The sequence below is a fragment of the Cajanus cajan genome, chromosome 8, assembly GCF_000230855.2.
Source record: "Cajanus cajan strain Asha chromosome 8, NIPB_CcT2T_4, whole genome shotgun sequence".
In the NCBI taxonomy this organism is placed as follows: domain Eukaryota; kingdom Viridiplantae; phylum Streptophyta; class Magnoliopsida; order Fabales; family Fabaceae; genus Cajanus; species Cajanus cajan.
This window is the reverse complement of record NC_138524.1, coordinates 47,600,949-47,628,705: the sequence shown is the minus strand read 5'-3', so window position 1 is coordinate 47,628,705 and position 27,757 is coordinate 47,600,949. Positions and strand designations below refer to the sequence as shown.

General features: G+C 33.4%; 1 long non-coding RNA gene across 2 annotated transcripts in view; it reads left to right on the top strand.

The window, feature by feature from the left end:
* The window catches only part of LOC145950793 (uncharacterized), a 29,590-nt gene extending 2,070 nt beyond the window's left edge, over window positions 1-27,520 (top strand). Inside the window, exons 5-6 of one of the 2 annotated variants that reach the window (XR_014428637.1) lie at window positions 788-950; window positions 27,356-27,520. This is a non-coding gene — a long non-coding RNA (uncharacterized LOC145950793). Of the gene's footprint in view, window positions 1-787; window positions 951-20,904; window positions 21,042-27,355 lie in introns of those variants that run through there. The other variant, XR_014428638.1, reaches the window with a different exon arrangement.
* Window positions 27,521-27,757: the final 237 nt, after the last annotated feature.

Below are 27,757 nucleotides of genomic sequence, written 5' to 3'. Positions count from 1 at the left end.
CTCTCTGCAGCATTTTGATTATAAGTTTTTCTAAACACAAATAAGATAATCCAAATCAAACGCACTTCCCTGACTCGTCACCCTTCTTGGCAGCAAAAATTCATTCAAATGAACACCTTTCTTTTTAAATGCCTTCTTCAAATCTTATCTAGTCAGTCTAACATACTCTCTTTTCCAGCTTGATGAAAACCTTATGTAGATCTTTTCATTTCCTTTTACATTTCTCCATCAACCTTGCAAAAGATATATTGTTGATTTATTTCCATGGTTGACCTCCTAGTAATAAAACCAAATTGGTTCTCTACTGAATGAATCTTGTCTTGATCTTTGATCAACTACTCTCTCCCATATGCTCATAGTGTGGCTATGATGAGCTTTACCATTTTGTAGTTGGTATAGTTCTGTATGTCTTCTTCATTCCTCTAAATAGAGATCAAAGTGATTCTCCTTCATTCATCTAGCCTTTCTTAAACCTCTACCAAATTATCCAGCATTAACCATTAAACAATCACATGTTTGTGCATGTCAAAAAGATTCAACAATGTTTTATGTTAGAATTTGAGTGCCTAACATAACCTCCACTTTTATCCCAACTCAAGATCAGCTATTTAAAGCTTCACAACAATGCACAACATGGGTGTAGTTTAAGAAGTGACAACTAATTACCTAAAAAGAAAGTGAATAAGTGATAACCAAATTCTCGTTAATTGTATTTGGATTTATTTTTAAGCTTATAGAAATATAGCTATATCATCGAATATTGACCAATATTTTTTGTTATTCTTAGACTTTGTAGTGATTTGGCTTGTCATATAGATGGTTTCATCGCGGCTGTGGCTCACACTCATGTTCTTCAGGAAGGTCCTGTCACAGGAAGGGCAACTGATGTTATTGCTACTGCAAATACTGCTGCTGAGGTGGCCTTGATGCTTGTTAGGCCGGGAAAAAAGGTAATCAATTTTAAGAATTTTTTCCCTGTATTTGAATTTTTGTATGATTTGATTTGGAACATGTTGCCTCTATTAATTGTATGTTTGGTAGATAGGTATAAGGTCATCACTATATAAGCAATCTAGCTTAGTAAAATTAGGTTGCTTCATGTGTATTGTTTGAAGGGGTTTCTTTGCCTAAATGTGTGCCTTGTGGATTTTGATCTCTAAATGATGAAAAGTATCATGGCTATGGATATACTCCAATGAAGCTTTATTGTCATAGTTACACTGATAGAGGTCATTCATTATTTTTCATGTGTTGTCTTGCCGATTAAGCACATCATTAATCTTGGGAACTCCTCTTGATGTCTGTATTGTTCTTTTATCTTCATTTTAAATGATATCATGCATTTTCATAAAAAAGACTTGATATTTTTGTTTTGATTGAAATTGTTTCAATAATAGGCTCTGGTAATCGATTACAATAAATGGGTAATCGATTACCAGAGAACCTTTTAATAAGTAAATTTCGAACATATGATTTTCATTGTCTGGTAATCGATTACATGTATAGGTAATCGATTACCAGACTCTTAAAAACAAATGGTTCCCTGAAATTTAGTCATCAACAGTTAGTGAGGGATTCATCCCAGTTAGTGACGGATAAAATCCGTCGCAAATTGTGACGGATTTAATCCCTCACAATTTGTGAGGGATTTAATCCCTCACAAACTGCGAGGGATTAAATCCCTCGCAAATTGTGACGGATTCTACTTAATTAAAGTCATCACAGTTTGTGACGGATTTAATCCCTCACAAATTGCGAGGGATTTAATCCCTCACAAATTGCGACAGATTTTTATTAATTTCTAAACATTTATTATTAGAAATTAGTGACGGAAATTATACTATTTGTGATGCCTTAATTCCGTCACTAATTGTGACGGAAAAAATAATCCGTCACTAAATATTTTGTGACGCCAAATTTTGTGACGGAATCATTTCCGTCACTAATTGATTTGTGACGGATTTTATCAAAATTAGTGACGGATTTGTTCCCTCTCTAATTTTAATTTTTCTAGTAGTGACAATGCGTTTCCTTGCTTTTTTCTCTATCAAATAGAATACGTGACTGTTTTAACGGAGTTTTTTTTATTCGCACATTTATTTTAAAGTTTCATGTTGAAATAAAATTACAACATAAATTAACATATTTTATAACTAATATTTGGTTTTAAACTTGATATGAAAATATTATGATATAACTTGATAAGATTTTAAATTAGTATTTTATTAATGGTTGATAATTAAAAAATAAAACAAGGATAAATACATTTTTTGAATTTTATATCTTAGATTTAAGATGAATAAATATATTAAGTTAATTAATAATTTATTTAAAATGTTAAAATTTAATTTATAAAAATAATATTTTAAAAGAGAAGTGTTATAATAACATAGGTGTAACTTTTACTAAGTATTACATCGCTCAATAACTTTATATTAAATGTGAATTTTATAAATTCAACCGTTAGATTGAAAGTTTTTTACTCTTAGATCATATATACAAAATTTTATATGAATTCAAGATGATTTGATATTTCATTCTTGTAAAATAAAATTGACGTAACATATACATTTCGAAATATATTAAAATATGAGCATTTTGATTACTGTCAAGTTGTTGTTCAATTTTAACAAAACTTGATATAAACATATAAAGTGATATGAACTTTCAATTTAACGGTTGGATTTACAAAATTCACATTTAATATAAAGTTATTGAACAATATAATACTTAGTAAAAGTTATACCAGTGTTATCATAACCCTTCTCATTTTAAAATATAAAAATTATTATTTAAATTTTTAAATTTATAATAGATAATTTAAATTGTATCATAATATTAATTTTAAATAGAAATAAGTAGATTGTTAATTATAAAAGTAAGTATATATAAATAAATATTAATTAAATATAATTTAATTATTATTATTGGTAATATAATTATTAAATATATTATTATATTTTTATAACGGTTCGGATACACCGAAATGAGAGGGATCCAAAGATAGTATAAGTATGAGATTCAATATTTGAGGATGACTTAAATGAATTAATTTGCACTACCTATACTGACAATATGCATATGCCTTTCTGTAGCTTATCTCATAAGAACTCCACAGTTAAGCGTGCTTGACTTGGAGTAATATAGGGATGGGTGACCTTCTCGGAAGTTTCCCAAAAATTGTGTAATTAAGGACAAAACATGCTGAAAAGTGAAGTATTGTGAAATAGAATCCTTGAGAGGCCAAATATGAGTATTTCGTAGCGACTGAATTTGCAACGTCTATAAAATTTAATAAAATAAAAAATAAATCTTTAGCGACCGATTTAGTGATCGATTTATTCGGTCACTAATTTGGTCCCCATACACATCAGCGACCAAAATCATTGCAACCATTTTGCGACCGAAATTTTTGGTCGCTAAACAGCGACCAAAATTTTCAGTCGCTAAACCAAAATTTTCAGTCGCTAAATAGCGACCGAAATTTTTTTGGTCGCTATATAGCTTTGTGACTAGGGTTTTTGTGACTACTTAAATTCGACCGCTAATTCGGTCGCTAAGGCAAATAGCAACCGATTTTAGCAATTTAGCGACCAATTTTGGTGGTCGCTATATGCAATTTTTTTTGTAGTGATACTCCTCATAAGGTCCGCACAGGAATTCACAGAGAACATTCTTTTTCAAATTTTTCACCCCCTGCCCCTCTATTTATAGGCATCCTGGCGCACCCGGAACGACCCGTACTGAATTCGGAACGGCCCGTTCCGGAACCTTCAAATATACGCAAAAAGTACAACTGGAACGACCCGTTCTAAAATCGGAACGGCCCGTTTCCAAAAAGCAGAACGACCCGTTCTAAAATCAGAACGGCCCGTTCTGAGATCCACTTTAACACGTATTGACCATAGTTGGAACGGCCCGTTTCCAACTATGGTTTCTAGGTATTTTTAGAATTCCGGAACAGCCCGTTTCCCTTTGGGAACGGCCCGTTCAGGAAAAACCCATATCATCACTGGTGACCCTAAGGCACACCTGGTTACATCACTGGTGACCCCAAGGTACACCTGGTTACATCACTGGTGACCCTAAGGTACACCTTGTTAGCAAGTTACATCACTAGTGACCCTAAGGTACACATTGTTAGCAAGTTACATCACTGGTGACCCTAAGGTACACCTTGTTAGCATGCTACATCACTGGTATGCGGCCTCAGCGGCATACCTGGAATAATATATGCATATGATGCATGTCATACATTCATTATTTCATTAACTCAACATTTGACTTATTACAGAATTTCATTAAGTACATCATGTCATCATTTTTTCATGTTCTCATAACCACATCTTGTCTCAATAGTCCATTCTTAGGTCTCATGTCATTTGTCCATATTTCACATGGTCATGTCATCAATACTCCTCATAAGGTCCGCACAGGAATTCACAGAGAACATTCTTTTTCGGCTAAAACCCTATTTTAGTCCCTTATAATTTTTTTTGTTTTAATTTAGTCCCTCATTAATTTTTGGTCTCAATTTGGTCCCAAACTAATTAATTGGTTTCAATTTAGTCCTAAGTTAATTAATTGGTTTCAATGTTGGACATTCCGTCCAAATTGCTTTAACGGTGTTAACTTTTGGCCACGTGGACGCCACGTAGATGCATACGTGGCATCCACGTGGATGAGAATTTTTTTGAAAACACTTGGACCCAGAACGGCTAGTTCTAAAACCGGAACGGGCCGTTCTGGGTGCACTTTTGGTGTGTTAATTTTGCATCCGGAACGGCCCGTTCCAAGTGCAAAATTAACACACCCAAAATGCACCAGAACGGCCCGTTCCAGTTTTAGAACGGCCCGTTCCGGTTTTATTTTATTTTTTTATATATAAAATATTAATAATTTTATAAAATATATATTATTAATTATATTTTAATTATGTTATTATATCCAATAAAATAAATATATTAATATTTTTTTTATATTTTATTTTATTATGTTTATCTTATTAATTTTTATCATTTTATTCCTTTAATCTTAAATAAGTTGCAAAAAATTATAAAGTGATATTCCTTTTATCTTATTAATTATTATATTTTTTAATAAAATTAATTAAGAATATTGGTTTAGTTGCATTTTTTATCTCTCAAGTATTACAATTGTGCAGTTTTGTGATCTCCAAGATTTTAATTGCATAATTTTAGTCCTTAAAGAATTGCAATTGCGCGATTTTGGTCCTTCAATTTTTAATTGAACAATTTTAGTCCCTCAAATATCATAATAGTATGATTTTTGTTTCTCCCATTAAAAATTAATAATTTTAATATATATATATATATATATATAATGTTTTAAAATTAAATAATTATTTATCTATTCAAATTAACGTATATTATAATTTTTGATATTATATCAATAATATTATTAATATATTTATAGATAAACTAATAATTTGATAAATATAACTTGTTATATATTAATATACTTTTACAAAAATATAAGTATATTAATTAAAAATATATATCTGATCTTATATATTTATATTTTTGTAAAAGTATATTAATATATATTAAGTTATATTTATCAAATTATTAGTTTATTTATAAAAAGGGTAAAAATATTATTGATATTAATTTATCAATAATACTAAAATACTAATAATATATAAATTTTATTTATTTAGTAATAGTAAATATATATCATTTGATACATTAAAAAAAATAATATACGTTAATTTAAATAAACAAACAATTATATAGTTTTAAAACATTATATATATATATATATTAAAATTTTAAAATTATTAAATTTTTAATGAGAAAGACTAAAATTCCACAATTATGATATTTGAGAGATTAAAATTGTTCAATTAAAAATTGTGAGACTAAAATTACACAATTATAATCTTTTAAGGACTGAAATTACTCAATTAAAACTTTAGAGATCAAAATTGCATAATTATAATATCAAAAACACAATTAAGTAAAGAATACTTTATTCACAGTTCTGGAACGGGCCGTTCTGAAACCAGAACGGCCCGTTCTGCTTCACTGGTAGTTTTTTAATTTTGCAACCAGAACGGGTCGTTCCGGTTTCAGAATGGGCCGTTCCGGGTCCAGGTGTATTAAAAAGAATTTTCTCATCCACGTGGATGCCACGTATGCATCTACGTGGCCAAAAGTTAACTTCGTTTAAATAATTTGGACGGAAGTCCCACATTGAAACTAATTAATTAATTTGGGACTAAATTGAAACCAATTAATTAATTTGGGACCAATTTGAGACCAAAAATTAATGAAGGACTAAATTGAAACAAAAAAAGATTATAAGGGACCAAAATAGGGTTTTAACCTTCTTTTTCATATTAAAACTTATTTATTTTTAGCATTAATTCCATATTCATTTATTACTTTCAAGGAACAAAGTAACAAGGAACAAAGTAACAAGGAACAAAGTAAAGCAAACAGAAAAATAGAACAACAGGCAAGGAATTGGGGGCCAATCCGACAATCAAACTATCTAACAATTATCCCCACACCCCCGAGCAAGGTTTCTCACTCTCCCTCTTACCTGGATAAGCGGAGTTGAAACTTGGGCAGGGCCTCCTCCTCTGGATTCCCTCTTCCTTTCTCTATCTCTCTCTCTTTCTTTCTCTTTCTTTCTCTCTCTCTCTCTCTCTCTCTCTCTTCCTTCCTCTTTCTCTCTCTAAGATTTTACCTTCTCACTCAATATACAAATTTTTCACCCCCTGCCCCTCTATTTATAGGCATCCTGGCGCACCCGGAACGGCCCGTACTGAATTCGGAACGGCCTGTTCTAAAATAGGAACGGCCCGTTCCAAAAAGCAGAACGGCCCGTTCTAAAATCAGAACGGCCCGTTCTGAGATCCACTTTAACACGTATTGACCATAGTTGGAACGGCCCGTTTCCAACTATGGTTTCTAGGTATTTTTAGAATTCCGGAACGGCCCGTTTCCCTTTGGGAACGGCCCGTTCTGGAAAAACCCATATAAGCCTTTTCACACATTTGGAACGGCCCGTTCTGCTACCTCAAAAACTGTATATTTTCATTGTTTGGAACGGCCCGTTCCACTTTTGGAACAGCCCGTTCCAAACCAAAAATAGAATTTTATAAAAAGATTTTATAAATAATTTTAAATTATTACAAACCTCTATGAAACCCCTTTTTAATAAACTAAAATAACTATATAAAAATATGCTTTATAAATATAAAAAAATAGACAATAATTGATATTGCTATAGTAGAAATTCTGGGGTGTTACGATTTTCACATTCATAATTCACACAATCTTACAATTAACATTATGTCAAGGCCACGCCACAACTAACATAAGTGATACGGGTTAATTGCCTCACTCATCCCACACCATGCCAGGGTCACGCCCTCCCTGTAGCATCACTTACCCAGGGGCCGTGCCATCCCTGGTCATTGATGTGAGGAACCACAATCACATCACAATCCACACAATCTATTACAATTATCCCTATGTCAGGGCTTCCATATTTGACATAAGTGATACGTGTTAACTGTCTTACTCATCCCACACCATGCCAGGGTCACGCCCTCCTTGTAGCATCACTTACCCAGGGGCCGTGCCATCCCTAGTCATTAGTGTGAGGAACCACAATCATAATCATATTCACATCCATACAACATCTCATCTCATAGCTCAATTCCATACACACATCAAATAAGTCCAAAATAATGGGTTTCATACACATCAAGCAATTCACATCTAAATCATCAATTTTTATCAAGTAATATAACAATAACATTCATAAATTAATATAATACTCAACGGAATTACCAATTTAATATAATTTCAACATCAACAGTAAAACCCCCTATTGTTCCAAAACCTAGCTCATAGGCACTTTTCTACAATTTCGTTCTCTCTCCCAGATCATCATTCTTACAAATTATTAGCATACTTATAATCCCCAATTGTTCCAAAACCTAGCTCATAGGCACTTTTCTACAATTTCTTTCTCTCTCCCAGATCATCATTCTTACAAATTATTAGCATACTTATAATCCTCAACACATACAAAATCTAATGGGATCATCAATTCCTCGAATAGAAATCATCCAATTTTTCACAACCTAACTTACAGGCACTTTTCTATAATTTCGTTCTCTCTCCCAAATCATCATTCTTACATATTAAATATATATTCATAATCTTAAATTCATACAAAATCACATAAGACCAATAATTCTCCAAACAGAAATAATTATAAAATTACTCATAATCCTAAGGGACTTCCTCTACCCAATACCCTCATGTAACTCTACATATAAATAATTTCATTTTCCCCACGTACTTGGATATGTAGAAGTTGAACCTACACAAGATCTGGTTGGTCTCCCTCGCTGGGTTCCCCTCGGTCTAAAGCAGAAAGTAGAGGGAAAAGAAGAGAGAGCAGAAGAAAAGAAATCAGAAAATGAGAGGTGTGCCTTTTGGGAGTGGCAGAGAGCTCAATTTATAGGCATCAGGCTTCGCCGGAACGGCCCGTTCCAAATCCGGAACGGCCTATTCTAGACCCTTAAATCATGGGTAAAAATCACATCCAGAACGGCCCGTTCTCAAACCAGAACAGCCCGTTCTGGTGTGCATTTATTACTCACAACGGCCATATTTTAGAAATAGCCTGTTCCAAGCTCGTTCCCACTTAGAGTTAAAGGCAGTTTTTAATAATCCGGAACGGCCCGTTCCAACTTGAGAACGGCTTGTTTTGGGCTACTTGTAACACCCCAATTTTCAAAAAGGTTATTATTATTATTATTATTATTATTATTATTATTATTAGATGGTATTTGGTCATAATTATTTTAATAATTATAGAGGAATATTATTTTGTATGTTTTAAATAATTATTATTTTGGACAATTATTTTGTACGTATTAAATAAGTATTTTTATTAGCATTTTTAAATAAATATTTATATGTTTTAAGAGAAGGTTGATTTTATATGATATTTTGTTATTGAAATTATATTATTATATTTAGGGTCAGAAATATATTATTATTATAGAGAAAAAATATTTTATAATATACATGTATTTATTTTATTTAATTATTTTGAGGAAAATTAGAAGTGAGTTAGAAGAGAAGGAAAATGCGTTGGGTTGACCCAGTCCAATGGATTAATTTTAAGAAAGGAGTCAGGTGGTGTTAACCTTATCTGCCTCATTTGCGTTCTGAAGGGTTAGGGAAAAAAAGAGGAGAAACAAAGAGCTCTAAGGAAGAATACTTAGGAATGATCTTAGGTCACACCAAGACCATTCATCTTCTGCTCATCAAGGTACGGGGGAGATGGGTTTCTTCATATGTGAATATAGGGGTGCTCGGGTAGTGAGGGCAATCCCTAAGTCCCTCTAGGAACTCTATTTAAAATTCTGAACGATTATCTGTGCAATCGATGTTCTAAATTCTTAATTCATTTGGAAGAACTTATTTCTTGAATTGTCTTTGAATTCCATTGGGGCTTTCTTGTTAATTCTTTATCCTTAAATTTGATGACTTGAATTTTATGTGTTAAGAAGAGTTTAGATTTTTTTTGTAAAACCAATGGAAACCAATTTTTGAGGCTTGAGATGTGTATGGATTGATTTGGAACGTATGAAGAATATAAATGGAGTTAAACTGAACCAACGGGGTGTAGAAGTAGTGAAAATTGGTAAAAACCTTGTTGGAACTCGTAAAACGCAGGTTTAATTGCACGGAGGGGAGTCTGGGCAGAGATTTGGGCGCTCAGCGCCAGTTTTGGGCGTCGGGCGTCGGGACCCCGACATACGTTTGTAATTTTGCGATATCTTTCTGTGTAGTTATCCAGATCGAGTGCCGTTTGTTTTGTTAGAAACTAGACAACTGGGGCTACCATTTAGACACAAGAATCGTGTAAAAATATTAATATTTGATCAAGTTATGTGAGTTGCAATTTGAGCCTTCCAATCTGTGTGCGAACCACAACATCAATTTTTGTGAGCCCTGAATGGTAACCTAAACGACTTTATTAGGATTTGTGTTCTTCATGAAAGTTGTAGATATTGATGTTAGGATTCTAATGGAGTTGGGATCACTTAGAAAGGATATGTATATCTCGAGTTATGGTTAAATTATTAACTGAATGTCATAGATATTGTGATGTGTGTGAAGAATTATGTGAAATTTGTGGTCTATGATGTTGATAACTTAATGATAGGTACCTAGCATGTGGGGATGATATTGCATGGATTGTTATTGACATGTGATGATGTTATATAATGGTGATGCATTAATTATGAGTTACGTGGGATGCATGAGTTGCATGAGACTTATGAGTTGCATGTGGTGCTTGAGAAGCAAGACGTGGCTATATTGCATTGGACCCTGGGCCCAGAGAGGGGTTGAGACAGGGGGGACCATGACGGGAGGCATTCCATGCGTGGGCCGTTGGGTGTTTAACTGCGCAGCTCACTGTCCACAGAGGGTTTAACGGTGGGTGGATTGCCTTTGCACGGGCCGCTGGGTGTTTAACAGTGCAACATACCGGGCCTGGGTGGGTGTGAGAACGGTATGCCCGCATTGGCAACAACTAAGGGAATTGACGAGGTACGCCCATTGTGCGGAGTGCCAAGTTGAGACTCTTAGGAGAGGAGATGTGTATGAGCATATAGTGAGCATGTGTATGAAAGCTTGTATGATTGAAAAAAAAATGAGGTTTGGTAATTATATGAGATGTATTTGTTGTTTATAGTTAATGGTGATATTTTGGTGCACGGTGTGGGGTGGGAATTGGGTAGCTCTATGTTCATATATGATGTTATCTATCTCTCACCGTCCTGTTTTTATGTGGTTTTCTTTTAGGTGAAGATGAAGGCACTCATAGTGTTGAGTTCTAAAGGGAAAGGGTTCTGCTCTGATAGGATGTGACATTGGGGCATGAATTTAGGATGCTTTAGTTATGAATTGTTATTTGTCGTTTGAGGAGACTTATTTTTAGGAGTTTTATATTCACCTTATATTTGTAAATTCTGGATCCCTTTCATTTTTCTTTAGAGACCTTGATAATTTTCTTTTAAGAGTAAAACTTTATTATTATTATTATTATTATTTCTATTTATTTCAAGACTTGTGAACCTATGAGTTTTTATTAAAATATGTGGACCCTTCTTGATGTTATATTTATTGAATTATTCTTATTGTTGTTACTTATCTATTATGGGGTAGAAGGGTGTCACATTTAGTGGTATCAAAGCAGGTCGATCCAATCGGCCGTGAGTTATGAGTCTACTATGCTTGTTTGGTAGATGAATGATGGAATATGTTTTGCTTTATGATGAGGATAATGATGATGATGATGATGTTTCCCTTGTGTTGTTAGTGTTGTGCTTACACTTATATTGTTTTCTCAGAATTTGGCTGAAAGACATGATATAGCTTAGTTGAGGCTATTCATGATTGCTTATTTGTTTTGATACTTCTTGCTTACGTAAGAAGTAGTGGTTGAGTGGTATCGCTCGTATTGCAAGCATATGTGCCAGTAGTAGTGGACGAAGCCTTGCTAATCAACTAGAAATTATTGGGACCTTAGATTTGGGTGAGACATTGATTTGTCGAGAGTTTACGGTTAATGGAGTTTCTAGAATCTATAGTTGTAGCGATTGAATCCAAGGAGGTTGTATATGAGAATTGGAGTTTTGGTATCCTTGATGAGAGATTGAAATGTTGGTAATTCCCTTGAGTGTTGGTGTTGGCATGTTTACCGTTTATGGTTTAGGTAGCATGTGAGTTTTATTTTCTAAGTCTGTTGTGCTAAATATGTGAGTTGTTTGGTTTAGGATTGTAGTGGGAAGCTTGAATATAAAGTTGAGGTGTGAGTTTGGAAGGGTTGATGTATTTTTGTGGCCTTAGATATATTGATATACTATTGCTGTTTGGTGTAGAGGATATTTTCGCTGCATTTTTTTTGTGCCATTATGACTACCATATTGACAGATTTAGATTTTATGATCTTCATAAAAGTTGTAGCCTTAGACGTTATCTTTCCAATGGAATTGGAATCAGGTAAAACGGAGGTCTAGAACTCCAGTTATAGCTACTTTGGTGATCAAAGGTCTAGCTGTAAGCGCCGAATATATCTGCTGCGGTTTTTGAAATTTTTAGCTAAGAAGAGGATCTTTTAGAATTTTATGTCTTCATAAGATTTTTAACTTATTCTCTTAGCTTTCTTTTGAGATAGGTTTGAGATCATTTGGATGAGTATAACTCTCTAGGTATCATTTTCTTTGATCATTGTTGAAGGGATATGTATGGTGTCATGATATTTTTGAATCGTTAGACAATGCAAGGATAAAAATTGATTTTTGTCATGATTCTAAGATGTTAGGTGGATTGAGAGGTTGTTTAAGATTGTATGATGTTATGTGGTAAAGTTGATTCATGCTTTATGGTGTAAACGATGATTGATTCGTATATGCTTAGGGATAGTATATATGAAGATTTTATAGTAGGTATTCTAATTTGATTTGATATGCATGTATGTATATATGAGGATAGATGACTTTATGGATCAATTAGTGGATGTTTGTGTATTAATGAGATTGATCTTAGGATGTGATATCACCATATTAAGAGTTAAGTGTGAAGATATATCCAAGATAAATTTAGGATAGATTATCTAAGTATGATTTTTGACTGTATGAGATGAGTGTTCTAGGCCATGTAATTTTCTTGCGGAGGTATAACGTAGATCTATCTAAGATAGAAGTTGTGCTTAAGTGAGAGATACATGAGTCTATTAGCGAGGTTATGAGTTTCTTGGATTAGCTCATTGTTGTTGGATATTTATTGAGTAACTTTCTAAGATAGCATTACCTTTGAACATATTGAGTAAGAAGAGTGTTATTTTTGTGTGAGATAGTAAGTGTGATAGTAGTTTCCAAATTCTTAAGGAAAGATTGACTAGTGCGCTAGTGTGAGCATTGGCCGATCTTAGTAAGCCTTTTGTGATATATAGTTATGCTTCTAAAGATATGTTTGGGAGGAGTATTGTGACAAGAAGGAAAGGTAGTAGGTTATGATTTTAGGCAATTGAAAATTCATGAGAGGAATTTTCTTATCTATGACCTTGAGTTAGTAGCTTTAATATTTATACTAAGATTTGGAGACATTATGTATATGATTCCAAGCTTGAAGTATTTTTTGATCGTTAGAGCCTTAATTATCTGTTGACTGAGTAGTTAATTATGTGACTAAAGAGATAGTTTAATTTCTAGAGGACTAATATTTCAAACTTAGTTGTTAATTGAGTAAAGCTATTGTGGTGACCGATGTTTTGTGTAGGAAACCTTTATATTTATCTTCCCTTATGATTAGAGAGATGAATCCTTTTGGCTCAAATTAGAGATTTAAATTTGGCTTATAAGGTTACTCTTAGTAGTGTGAGACTAAGTATGACTTGAGTAACGAATGGATTGTTGAAGGAAATTGGAGAAGCACAATTTTGGTGACAAGATATGAGGCTATAGGATAAGGTGATGGATAAGAGTTTGACTTGGGTGTAGATGGAGTGGTGAAATTAGAGATCTGATATGTATACCTAGTGAACTTACGCTTAGGTGCTTAATCTTTAGAGATGATCATAGAAGTAAAACCAATGTTGTAGCAGATGCCTTGATTATGATAACCTCTGGTATATCGTTTATGATGATTTAAGGGTTGGATTTGATTGAAGAATTTAGAGACTTATGCTTTGTGTGTGAGATTATCCTTAGGAGCATTGAATTGATTATGTTGAAAGTGACTAGTGAATTAATGGATGAGATTAGAGAAGCCTAGGAGTTAGAGCCTTTCTTAGAGAACCAAGTGGAAAAGATTGGTAGGAGTGTAGATAATTTTTTTGAGTAGAATCGATGTTATTTTGAGGTGCAAGAACAAATTTGGGTGCTTAGTAACCTTCAATTAAGAAAGATGATTTTAGAGGAAGGACATTCATTTAGGAGCTACTGAGATGTATCGGGACCTTAGGAGGATGTATCAGAGTGGTGCAGCGGAAGCATGGTGGCCTAAGGTGAAGAGAGGAGTAGAGAAATTGTATGCTCGTGTTTAGTATGCAAGAAGTCTTTTGGAATTTTGTAGCACTTAGACGTCCCATTTTGGAACTGTAATGGTGAGTGGATAGACCTTAATTGTAGGTTTGTCTGAGATACTTAAGAGATCGATTCTATTTGTGTTTTAGTGGATAGACTCGCCAAGTTTACTTGTTTTAGCTTTAGATATCCTTTGGTGAAATTGATAGAGTTGTACATCAATAAGGTAGTGAGGTTGCATAAGGATTAGAAAGTAAGAAGAGAGAAGTCTACCATTACAAAAATTTCGGGGACGAAATTTCTTAAAGGAGGGGAGTATTGTAACACCCCAATTTTCAAAAAGGTTATTATTATTATTATTATTATTATTATTATTATTATTAGATGGTATTTGGTCATAATTATTTTAATAATTATAGAGGAATATTATTTTGTACGTTTTAAATAATTATTATTTTGGACAATTATTTTGTACGTATTAAATAAGTATTTTTATTAGCATTTTTAAATAAATATTTATATGTTTTAAGAGAATGTTGATTTTATATGATATTTTGTTATTGAAATTATATTATTATATTTAGGGTCAGAAATATATTATTATTATAGAGAAAAAATATTTTATAATATACATGTATTTATTTTATTTAATTATTTTGAGGAAAATTAGAAGTGAGTTAGAAGAGAAGGAAAATGGGTTGGGTTGACCCAGTCCAATGGATTAATTTTAAGAAAGGAGTCAGGTGGTGTTAACCCTATCTGCCTCATTTGCGTTCTGAAGGGTTAGGGAAAAAAAGAGGAGAAACAAAGAGCTCTAAGGAAGAATACTCAGGAACGATCTTAGGTCACACCAAGACCATTCATCTTCTGCTCATCCAGGTACGGGGGAGATGGGTTTCTTCATATGTGAATATAGGGGTGCTCGGGAAGTGAGGGCAATCCCTAAGTCCCTCTAGGAACTCTATTTAAAATTCTGAACGATTATCTGTGCAATCGATGTTCTAAATTCTTAATTCATTTGGAAGAACTTATTTCTTGAATTGTCTTTGAATTCCATTGAGGCTTTCTTGTTAATTCTTTATCCTTAAATTTGATGACTTGAATTTTATGTGTTAAGAAGAGTTTAGATTTTTTTTGTAAAACCAATGGAAACCAATTTTTAAGGCTTGAGATGTGTATGAATTGATTTGGAACGTATGAAGAATATAAATGGAGTTAAACTGAACCAACGGGGTGTAGAAGTAGTGAAAATTGGTAAAAACCTTGTTGGAACTCGTAAAACGTAGGTTTAATTGCACGGAGGGGAGTCTGGGCAGAGATTTGGGCGCTCAGCGCCAGTTTTGGGCGTCGGGCGTCGGGACCCCGACATACGTTTGTAATTTTGCAATATCTTTCTGTGTAGTTATCCAAATCGAGTGCCGTTTGTTTTGTTAGAAACTAGACATCTGGGGCTACCATTTAGACACAAGAATCGTGTAAAAATATTAATATTTGATCAAGTTATGTGAGTTGCAATTTGAGCCTTCCAATCTGTGTGCGAACCACAACATCAATTTTTGTGAGCCCTGAATGGTAACCTAAACGACTTTATTAGGATTTGTGTTCTTCATGAAAGTTGTAGATATTGATGTTAGGATTCTAATGGAGTTGGGATCACTTAGAAAGGATATGTATATCTCGAGTTATGGTTAAATTATTAACTGAATGTCATAGATATTGTGATGTGTGTGAAGAATTATGTGAAATTTGTGGTCTATGATGTTGATAACTTAATGATAGGTACCTAGCATGTGGGGATGATATTGCATGAATTGTTATTGACATGTGATGATGTTATATAATGGAGATGCATTAATTATGAGTTACGTGGGATGCATGAGTTGCATGAGACTTATGAGTTGCATGTGGTGCTTGAGAAACAAGACGTGGCTATATTGCATTGGACCCTAGGCCCAGAGAGGGGTTGAGACAGGGGGGGGCCATGACGGGAGGCATTCCATGCGTGGGCCGTTGGGTGTTTAACTGCGCAGCTCACTGGCCACAGAGGGTTTAACGGTGGGTGGATTGCCTTTGCACGGGCCGCTGGGTGTTTAACCGTGCAACATACCGGCCCTGGGTGGGTGTGAGAACGGTATGCCCGCATTGGCAACAACTAAGGGAATTGACGAGGTACGCCCATTGTGCGGAGTGCCAAGTTGAGACTCTTAGGAGAGGAGATGTGTATGAGCATATAGTGAGCATGTGTATGAAAGCTTGTATGATTGAAAAAAAAATGAGGTTTGGTAATTATATGAGATGTATTTGTTGTTTATATAGTTAATGATGATATTTTGGTGCACGGTGTGGGGTGGGAATTGGGTAGCTCTATGTTCATATATGATGTTATCTATCTCTCACCGTCCTGTTTTTATGTGGTTTTCTTTTAGGTGAAGATGAAGGCACTCATAGTGTTGAGTTCTAAAGGGAAAGGGTTCTGCTCTGATAGGATGTGACATTGGGGCATGAATTTAGGATGCTTTAGTTATGAATTGTTATTTGTCGTTAATTTGAGGAGACTTATTTTTAGGAGTTTTATATTCACCTTATATTTGTAAATTCTGGATCCCTTTCATTTTTCTTTAGAGACCTTGATAATTTTCTTTTAAGAGTAAAACTTTATTATTATTATTATTATTATTATTATTATTTCTATTTATTTCAAGACTTGTGAACCTATGAGTTTTTATTAAAATATGTGGACCCTTCTTGATGTTATATTTATTGAATTATTCTTATTGTTGTTACTTATCTATTATGGGGTAGAAGGGTGTCACACTACTAACTCACATACATTTTGGTGGTTTGAAACGGCTCGTTCCAATTCTGGAATAGCCCGTTCCAAGCTACTAAATCACTTCTATACATTTATAAAATTACCAAAATACCCTTAATTAAAATATAAAAAAAATGAAATAAAAAATGGGGTATTATACAAGATATTTTAAGAGAAAAAATTATTTATTTAAATTCATATTGAATGTCTCTACTTCAGTTTGATAGTATGAAGTTATTATTCAAAAACAATTTTATATCAAAAGATTTTTCTGAACCTTTTTATTTATTATAAAGGTTAAAATTGTTGAAATAATATGTACAAGAAAACATAAAGTTGTCTTTATATATATATATATATATATATATAAATTATTTCTCTTTTTCTATCTTTATGTGTATAAATAATTTTTTTAATTATCTAATTCTTCAATCTGTTAGATTTTATCTTCTTTTTTTAATTAAATTTTAATAATTTTTAAATTAATTAAAACTATTTTTTAAAATTATTGATATAAAAATTAAATTTTATTGTTATATATATATATATATATATAATAAAGTTAGATAATTAAATCTAACTTTTAAAATAATAATTAAAATAAACATTCATGAAAACAAGCTTAATTACCTTTATAAGATTGTAAAAGATAGTAAATTGTTTATTTGAAAAAAAATCATAAAATAAAAAGGAATTATATAGTATTAAAATAAAAAAATCAACTAAGTAAAAGAAAATTAAAATTTATCAAGAGAAAAAATAATAAATTTATTAGATAAATTATTATTCAAATTCATCCGTAATTTTTAAATGATTCAATATAAAAAAATTATTCCTTAATTTTGTTTAATAGTATCTATTTTCTCATTTTTTTAATCAAACATGATTTATTATCTATTTTAATATTATATAATTTATATTATTTTTTGTTTAAAAAATAAATAATTTTATTGTGAGGATCATGAGTTCTAGTTTTTCTAAATTAATTCGTTTATTATTTTAAAAATAAATTCTATATTTGTTTTATACTTTCCTTCTCTTAAAAAAGAAATACGTTATTTTAGTTTTTTTTTAATTTTGTCATTTAATTAGCGATTGAATTTGATTGGTGTATATAACATAAGTATTGTCAATAATTTTTTTTTTAAAAATTACTTTTTATTGAGTTTTGCAACTAAATTTAAGGTCAGTCGCTACTTTAGTCACCGAATCAAAATCCATCCCTACATTATTCGCTAAATCAATGGTTAAAAAATAAATAAATTAAAAGTGAAAAAAACGGATAGCGACGGATTTAATTAAAGATTGCCACCGAACATTATTGATCACTAACTTGGTCGTTAATCTAAAATAATAATCAAAACAAATTAGACGACAAATTCGGTCGTTATTAGCCACTGAAAATTCGGTCACTAATTTTAATGGGTATTTTAACTTTCTTTTTGGTAGTTTACAGTAAAATATATTTTTTAATAAAATAATAATATAATATAAGATTAATTGTAGTGGTACATAAACTTAATAATTTTACTTTTAATTATTCAAAAATTTATATAAATAAATATTTTCCCATTTATTTCCACCATTTATTAAAATATTATATATTTGGTATCGTATAGTAAAAATTACTATACACCTGAGTTTTATATTTATTGTGTATATAATACAAATATTCATACAATTTCAAAAGAGTTTATCAATTAAATATATAAATATTAAAATCAAAATAAATAGAATAATTATATAAATAGATGTAGATCGATATAAAAAGAAAATTTATATAAAGTAAAATTTATATAAAGAGAGTGTTACAAATGGAAGATGCAATATAGGTTGAATAATGAAAACTTTCCAAAATAAGTAGAGAATTGCTTAATGTAACAGCCCATTTTTCGTGGGTCAAAGGCCCAATTCGTGGCCCAGAACGGGCCGTTTCAATTTTCAAACGGGCCGTTCTGGAATAGTGATTATGACCAAAATTGTAGAAGCAGAACGGGCCGTTCTGATGGGAGAACGAGCCGTTCTGGTTTGGAGAACGGGTCGTTCTGGAAGCAGAACGGGCCGTTCTGTTGGGTTTGAGAACGGGCCGTTCTGGTTTGGGAACGGGCCGTTCCAGTTGAAAAATTTACGTAGGTTTGAAGGGCCCAGAACGGGCCGTTCCGATTTTGGAACGGGCCGTAGTGGTAGGTGGGCGAAAAATCCTATAAATAGGCCTCAAATCCTCTCATTTCTACACACCTCTCATTCTCACTCTCTCTTCTCTTCTGTTCTCTCTTTCGTTCCTCTTCTTCTCTGTGAAGACCAAGAGGAACTCAAAGGATGAGGTTCTACTCCAGTTTTAGTTCAAATCCTTGTTTAAGGAAAAAGAGGAGGAGGTTCTGCCCGAGTTCCTATTTATCCAGGTACGGGGGAAAAGGGGATTATTTATATGTGGAGTTGCATGAAAGAATTGGGTAGAAGAAGAGCCCTTAGGATTATGAGTAATTTTACAATTATTTCTGTTTGAAGAATTATTGGCATTATTTGATTCTGTATATATTTAGGACAATAAATATATAATTTGTTTGTAAAAATGATGCTCTAGGAGAGAGAACGAAATTATAGAAAAGTGCCTGTAGGGTAAGTTTTGGAAAAATTGGATTATTCCTGTTTGAGGAATTAATTATATCATTAGATTCGGTATGTGTTGAGGATTATAAATATGCTAATAATTTGTAAAAATGATGCTCTAGGAGAGAGAACGAAATTATAGAAAAGTGCCTGTAGGTTAGGTTTTGGAAAAATTGGATTATTTCTGTTTGAGGAATTAATTATACCATTAGATTCGGTACGTGTTGAGGATTATAAATATGCGAATAATTTGTAAGAATGATGATCTGTGAGAGAGAACGAAATTGTAGAAAAGTGCCTGTGAACTAGGTTTTGGAACAATTAGGGGTTTTACTGTACTGAAATTATATTAAATTGATAATTCCAATGTTTATTATATTAGTTTATGAATGTTATTCTTATATTATTTTATAAGAATTGATGATCGAGATGTGAATTGCTTGAGGATGTGTAAACCCTTATTTTGTTAGACTTATCTGTTGAGTATGTGATATGGAATTGTGTATGTGATATGGAATCGTGATATGAGATGAGATGTTGTATGGACATGATTAAAAATGTGATTGCGATGTGTTTCCTCACACTAATGACTAGGGATGGCACGGCCCCTGGGTAAGTGGTGCTACAGGGAGGACGTGACCCTAGCATGGTGTGGGATGAGTAAGACAGTTAACACACACCACTTATGTCGATTATGGCAGCCCTGGCACAGAGTTAATTGCAAGAGACTATGTGGATTGTAATGTGATTGTGGTTCCTCACACTAAAGGATCGAGGATGATACGAACCCTGGTAGTGGATGCTTCAGGGACGAGCGTACTCCTGGATGATCAGGGATGATACGAACCCTGGGTAGTTGATGATTCAGGGACGAGCGTACTCCTGGATGATCAGGGATGATACGAACCCTAGGTAGGTGATGCTTCAGGGACGAGCGTACTCCTTAATGACTAGGGATGGCACGGCCCCTGGGTAAGTGATGCTACAGGGAGGGCGTGACCCTGGTTTGGTGTGGGAGGCAATTAACCCGTATCACTTGTGTCAGATGTGGCGAGGTCTTGGCATAGTGTTAAATGTAAAATTGGTGTAAATTATGGATGTGGAAATGATATTGTTAATTGTAAGATTGACATGAATTATGAATATGGAAATGATGTTGTAAATTGTATAATTGGTGTGGATTATGATGGATTGAGATATGTATGTGAAATGAGATATGTTAAATGTGAATTGAGATGTGAAGATGATGAATGATTGATATATATATATATATATATATATATATATATATTATTAAATAATGAATTATGAGATTATATTGTGATGTGTTTGTATGTACTTTGCATATAGATATTTTCTTTTCTCACCGTATAAACTGTGGATATTTTAGGTGAAGAAGATCTGGCTACGAGTGGCATCTAGAATGCCAACAGTTAAATTATGGGAATGCTCTGATAGTGTGACATCGGGGCAAAGGATTTCTAGGACAGAATATTTATATGGATTTGGTATTGTAATAAATGATTTTAAAATTGTAAACTCTTAAATTTTACCTTTCAAGTTTTATTTTTCAGTCATTCTCTTATATTGAAGAAAGAACATATTTGAAGTTTTATGTGAACCCTTTTACGAACCCTTTGAAAGTTTATTCTTCTTAATTAAATTATATTATATATGTGTTGGGGTAGTAAGGGTGTCACATTTAGTGGTATCAGAGCAGGTCGATCCAATCGGCCATGAGTTATGAGTCTACTATGCTTGTTTGGTAGATGAGTAATGTGATGATTTGACTGTAACTTATTGATGTGCTAATGTGATGATTGATTTTGTTTATTTATTTGTGTGCATTGTGTTCTTAGGATTTATCTGGAAGACATGATATAGCTTAGTTGATGATTACTCATTGGTTTTGATACTTCTTACTTATGTAAGAAGTAGTGGTTAAATAGTATCGCTCGTGTTGCAAACATATGTGCCAGTAATAGTGAACGAAGCCTTGTGCTAGCCAACTAGAACTTTAGATGTGAGTGATACATTGATTTGTCGAGTGTACTAAGAGTTTGCGATTGGTGAAGTTTCTGACATCTATAGTTGTAGCGATTGAATCTAAGGTGATTGTCTCCTTGGCGAGAGATTGAAATGTTGGTAATTTCCTTGAGTGTTGGTGTTGGCATGTTTACCGTTTATGGTTTAGGTAGCATGTGAGTTTTATTTTCTAAGTCTGTTGTGCTAAATATGTGAGTTTTTTTGGTTTAGGATTGTGGTGGGAAACTTGAATATGAAGTTGAGGTGTGAGTTTGGAAGGGTTGGTGTATTTTTGTGGCCTTAGATATATTGATATACTATTGCTGTTTGGTGTAGAGGATATTTTGGCTGTAGTTTTGTTGTGCCATTATGACTACCATATTGACAGATTTAGATTTTATGGTCTTCACAAAAGTTATATCCTTGGACGTTATCTTTCCAATGGAACTGGAATTAGGTAAAACGAAGGTCTAGAACTCCAGTTATAGCTACTTTAGTGATCAAAGGTCTAGCTGTAAGCGCCGAATATATCTGCTGAGGTTTTTGAAATTTTTAGCTAAGAAGATGATCTTTTTGGAATCTTATGTCTTCATAAGAGTTGTAACTTATTTTCTTAGCTTTCTTTTGAGATAGGTTTGAGATCATTTGGATGAGTATAACTCTTTGTGTGTCATTTTCTTTGACAGTTGTTGAAGGTAGGTATATGCTATAATGATGTTTTTGAGTTGTTAGGCATAGCAAGGATAAAAAAAAAATAGATTTGGATATGATGTTTTGAGGTTTTGTCATTGAGAGATTGTTTAAGATGATATGATGGTATGTGGTAAAGTTGGTTCATGTACATGCTATATGGAGTAAATGGTGATTGATTCGTACATGCTTAGGAATGGTATATATATGAAGGTTTAAAGTAGGTATTCTAATATGATTTGATGTGCATGTATGTTGATATGAGGACAAATGACCTTATGGATCAATTAACAAGTATTTATGTGTTTAGTAAGATTGACCTTAGGGTGTGATATCATCATATTGGAGATGAGGATGAAGATGTATCCAAGACAGCTATACGCTAATTTACCTAAGTATGATTTTTGATTGTATGAAGTGAGTTTTCTAGGTCCTGTAATTTCTGGCGGAGGTATGTCGTAGATCTATCTTATATAGAAGTCGTGCTTAAGTGAGAGATACTTGAGTCTATTAATGAGGTTAGGAGTTTCTTGGGTTAGCTCATTACTATTAGAGATTTATTGAGTAAATTTCTAAGATAGCATTACTTTTGACTAGGTCGTCTAGGAAGAGTGTTGTCCTTGTGGGGGATAGTAAGTGCGAGAGTAGTTTTCAAACTTTTAAGGAAAGATCGACTAGTGCACTAGTGTTAGCATTGGTTGATCTTAGTAAACTTTTTGTGGTATAGGTTGATGCTTCTAAGATAGGTTTGGACAGAGTGTTGATGCAAGAAGGAACAATAGTAGCTTATGCTTCTAGGAAATTGAGAATTCATGAGAGGAATTACCTTACCCATAACCTTGAGTTAGCAATTTTGTCATTTATACTAAGATTTGGAGACACTACCTATATGATTCTAAGCTTGAGGTATTTAGTGATCATAAGAACCTTAAATATCTTTTGACCAAAAGAGTTGAATATGAGATAAAAGAGATAGTTGGGATTTCTTAAGGAATAAGATTTTGATCTTATTTGTTATCCAGGCAAAGCCATTTTGGTGACCGATGCTTTGAGTATGAGACCTTTATATTTGTCTTCCCTTATGATTGGAGAGATGAATCTTTTTGGCTCAAATTAGAGATTTAAGTTTGGCTTATAAGGTTACCTTTAGTAGTATGAGACTAAGTATGACTTGAGTAACGAATGGATTGTTGAAGGAAATTGGAGAAGCATTATTAGTTGATTCATTTTGGTGACAAGATATGATGCTATAGGATAAGGTGATGGATAAGAGTTTAACTTGGGTGTAGATGGAGTAGTGAAATTAGAGATCTGATATGTATACCTAGTAAACTTACGCTTAGGTGCTTGATCTTTAGAGATGAACATAGAAGTAAAACCAATATTATGGCAGATGCCTTGATTATAATGACCTCTAATATATTATTTTTGATGATTTAAGGGTTGGATTTGATTAAAGAATTTAGAGACTTATGCTTGGTGTGTGAGATTATCCTTACGATCATTGAATTGATTATGTTGAAAGTGACTAGTGAATTAATAAATGAGATTAGAGAAGCCTAGGAGTCAGATCCTTTCTTAGGGAACCAAGTGGAGAAAATTGGTAGAAGTATAGATAACCATTTCTGAGTAGAAATCGACATTGTTTTGAGGTGCAAAAACAAACTTGGGTGCTTAGTAACCTTGAATTAAGAAAAATGATCTTAGAGGAAGGACATAAGAGTATTCTTAACATTCGTTTAGGAGTTACTGAGATGTGTCGGGACCTTAGAAGGATGTATCAGAGTGGTGCAATAGAAGCATGGTGGCCTAAGATAAAGAGAGGAGTAGAGGAATTTGTATACTCGTGTTTAGTATGCTGGAAGTCTTTAGGAATTTTTGTAGCACTTAGACGCTCCATTTTGGAAGTGAGATGGTGAGTGGATAGACCTTAGTGGTAGGTTTGTCTAAGATGCTTAAGAGATTGATTTTATTTGTGTTTCAGTGGATAGACTCGCCAAGTTTATATGTCTTACCCTTAGAAATCCTTTGATAAAATTGATAGAGTTGTATATCAGTAAGGTAGTGAGGTTGCATAAGGATTAGAAAGTAAGAAGAGAGAAGTCTACCATTACAAAATTTCGGGGACGAAATTTCTTAAAGGAGGGGAGTATTGTAATAGCCCATTTTTCGTGGGCCAAAGGCCCAATTCGTGGCCCAGAACGGGTCGTTTCAATTTTGAAACGGGCCGTTCTGGAATAGTGAGTATGGCCAAAATTGTAGAAGCAGAACGAGCCGTTCTGATGGGAGAACGGGTCGTTCTAGTTTGGAGAACGGGCCGTTCTGGAAGCAGAACGGGCCGTTCTGTTGGGTTTGAGAACGGGCCGTTCTGGTTTGGGAACGGGCCATTCCAGTTGAAAAATTTACGTAGGTTTGAAGGGCCCAGAACGGGCCGTTCCGATTTTGGAACAGGCCGTAGTGGTAGGTGGGCGAAAAATCCTATAAATAGGCCTCAAATCCTCTCATTTCTACACACCTCTCATTCTCACTCTCTCTTCTCTTCTGTTCTCTCTTTCGTTCCTCTTCTTCTCTCTGAAGACCAAGAGGAACTCAAAGGATGAGGTTCTACTCCAGTTTTAGTTCAGATCCTTGTTTAAGGAAAAAGAGGAGGAGGTTCTGCCCGAGTTCCTATTTATCCAGGTACGGGGGAAAAGGGGATTATTTATATGTGGATTTGCATGAGGGAATTGGGTAGAAGAAGAGCCCTTAGGATTATGAGTAATTTTACAATTATTTCTGTTTGAAGAATTATTGGCATTATTTGATTACGTATATATTTAGGACAATAAATATATAATTTGTTTATAAAAATGATGCTCTAGGAGAGAGAACGAAATTATAGAAAAGTGCCTGTAGGGTAAGTTTTGGAAAAATTGGATTATTCCTGTTTGAGGAATTAATTATATCATTAGATTCGGTATGTGTTGAGGATTATAAATATGCTAATAATTTGTAAAAATGATGCTCTAGGAGAGAGAACAAAATTATAGAAAAGTGCCTGTAGGTTAGGTTTTGGAAAAATTGGATTATTTCTGTTTGAGGAATTAATTATACCATTAGATTCGGTACGTGTTGAGGATTATAAATATGCGAATAATTTGTAAGAATGATGATCTGTGAGAGAGAATGAAATTGTAGAAAAGTGCCTGTGAACTAGGTTTTGGAACAATTAGGGGTTTTACTGTACTGAAATTATATTAAATTGATAATTCCAATGTTTATTATATTAGTTTATGAATGTTATTCTTATATTATTTTATAAGAATTGATGATCGAGATGTGAATTGCTTGAGGATGTGTAAACCCTTATTTTGTTAGACTTATCTGTTGAGTATGTGATATGGAATTGTGTATGTGATATGGAATCGTGATATGAGATGAGATGTTGTATGGACATGATTAAAAATGTGATTGCGATGTGTTTCCTCACACTAATGACTAGGGATGGCACGGCCCCTGGGTAAGTGGTGCTACAGGGAGGACGTGACCCTAGCATGGTGTGGGATGAGTAAGACAGTTAACACACACCACTTATGTCGATTATGGCAGCCCTGGCATAGAGTTAATTGCAAGAGACTATGTGGATTGTAATGTGATTGTGGTTCCTCACACTAAAGGATCGAGGATGATACGAACCCTGGTAGTGGATGCTTCATGGACGAGCGTACTCCTGGATGATCAGGGATGATACGAACCCTGGGTAGTTGATGATTCAGGGACGAGCGTACTCCTGGATGATCAGGGATGATACGAACCTTAGGTAGGTGATGCTTCAGGGACGAGCGTACTCCTTAATGACTAGGGATGGCACGGCCCCTAGGTAAGTGATGCTACAGGGAGGGCGTGACCCTGGTTTGGTTAGGGGTGAGCAACGGGTGGGTTTGGTCGGGTTCGGGTGAAAAATGTCCAACCCATTGTAAACCGACTTTGAAAAAATGTGACCCATATCCGACCGACTGAGCTTTCGATTTGAGGCGGTTCGGGTTGAAACGGATTCGGATTTTAGCGGGTGGGTATAATCGGGTTTGAATTTTTTTGTAAACCAATTTATCTTAAGGAAGATGAAGCTTAAAACGATAAAAAATATTTTTAAAATAGTGTATAAAAATAGAATGAAGGTGACAATAGATGGTGTAAGTAGATTCGTAGTTGAAACATTTACAAACTAAAAAAGCAAAAATAAAAGATAACAAAATTCATAGTTGTTACATGGAAAAGAAATATAAAGTTAGATTACAAAATCATAAGAAATCACAGTCACACAAAATGTACTCAAAATGGAGATAAGAAGATGGAAAAGAAAGACAAAGAAAGAAGCAAAAAGATAACTCTAAAAATGGACTAGTGTGTTGAGAAGTTGAATGAGGAAGGAGAAGACAAAATAAATATCTAAGTTATGAGAAAAAGGAAAAAAATAAGTTACAAATTGATGGCTATATTATACTTGAAATAAAGACTTTTAAGTTTGGACCATTGTTATTTAGTTATACAAAAGTAATAAAAATTTAAACTTATCTCATTTTCGGTTGGGTTCGGTTTTTGGCGGGTTTAAAAATTCAAAACCGAACCCGCCCAATATAATCCGTATAAAATCAAAATTTTAACCCGATTTACCCATAAGACCCGCCCAAACCCACCCAAAAACAATATTTTTTATCGGGTTTTTCGGGTTCGGTTCGGGTGTCGGTTTAATGCTCACCCCTAGGTTTGGTGTGGGAGGCAATTAACCCGTATCACTTGTGTCAGATGTGGCGAGGTCTTGGCATAGTGTTAAATGTAAAATTGGTGTGAATTATGGATGTGGAAATGATATTGTTAATTGTAAGATTGACATGAATTATGAATATGGAAATGATGTTGTAAATTGTATAATTGGTGTGGATTATGATGGATTGAGATATGTATGTGAAATGAGATATGTTAAATGTGAATTGAGATGTGAAGATGATGAATGATTGATATATATATATATATATATATATATATATTATTAAATAATGAATTATGAGATTATATTGTGATGTGTTTGTATGTACTTTGCATATAGATATTTTCTTTTCTCACCGTATAAACTGTGGATATTTTAGGTGAAGAAGATCCGGCTACGAGTGACATCTAGAATGCCAACAGTTAAATTATGGGAATGCTCTGATAGTGTGACATCGGGGCAGAGGATTTCTAGGACAGAATATTTATATGGATTTGGTATTGTAATAAATGATTTTAAAATTGTAAACTCTTAAATTTTACCTTTCAAGTTTTATTTTTCAGTCATTCTCTTATATTGAAGAAAGAACATATTTGAAGTTTTATGTGAACCCTTTTACGAACCCTTTGAAAGTTTATTCTTCTTAATTAAATTATATTATATATGTGTTGGGGTAGTAAGGGTGTCACACTTAAACTGTAGTAAATAGTAATTAAGTAATACGCAATGGTGAGACTCATTTTAGTGTGATGATGTTTAAGAAGTTTGAAGATAGAGTTAT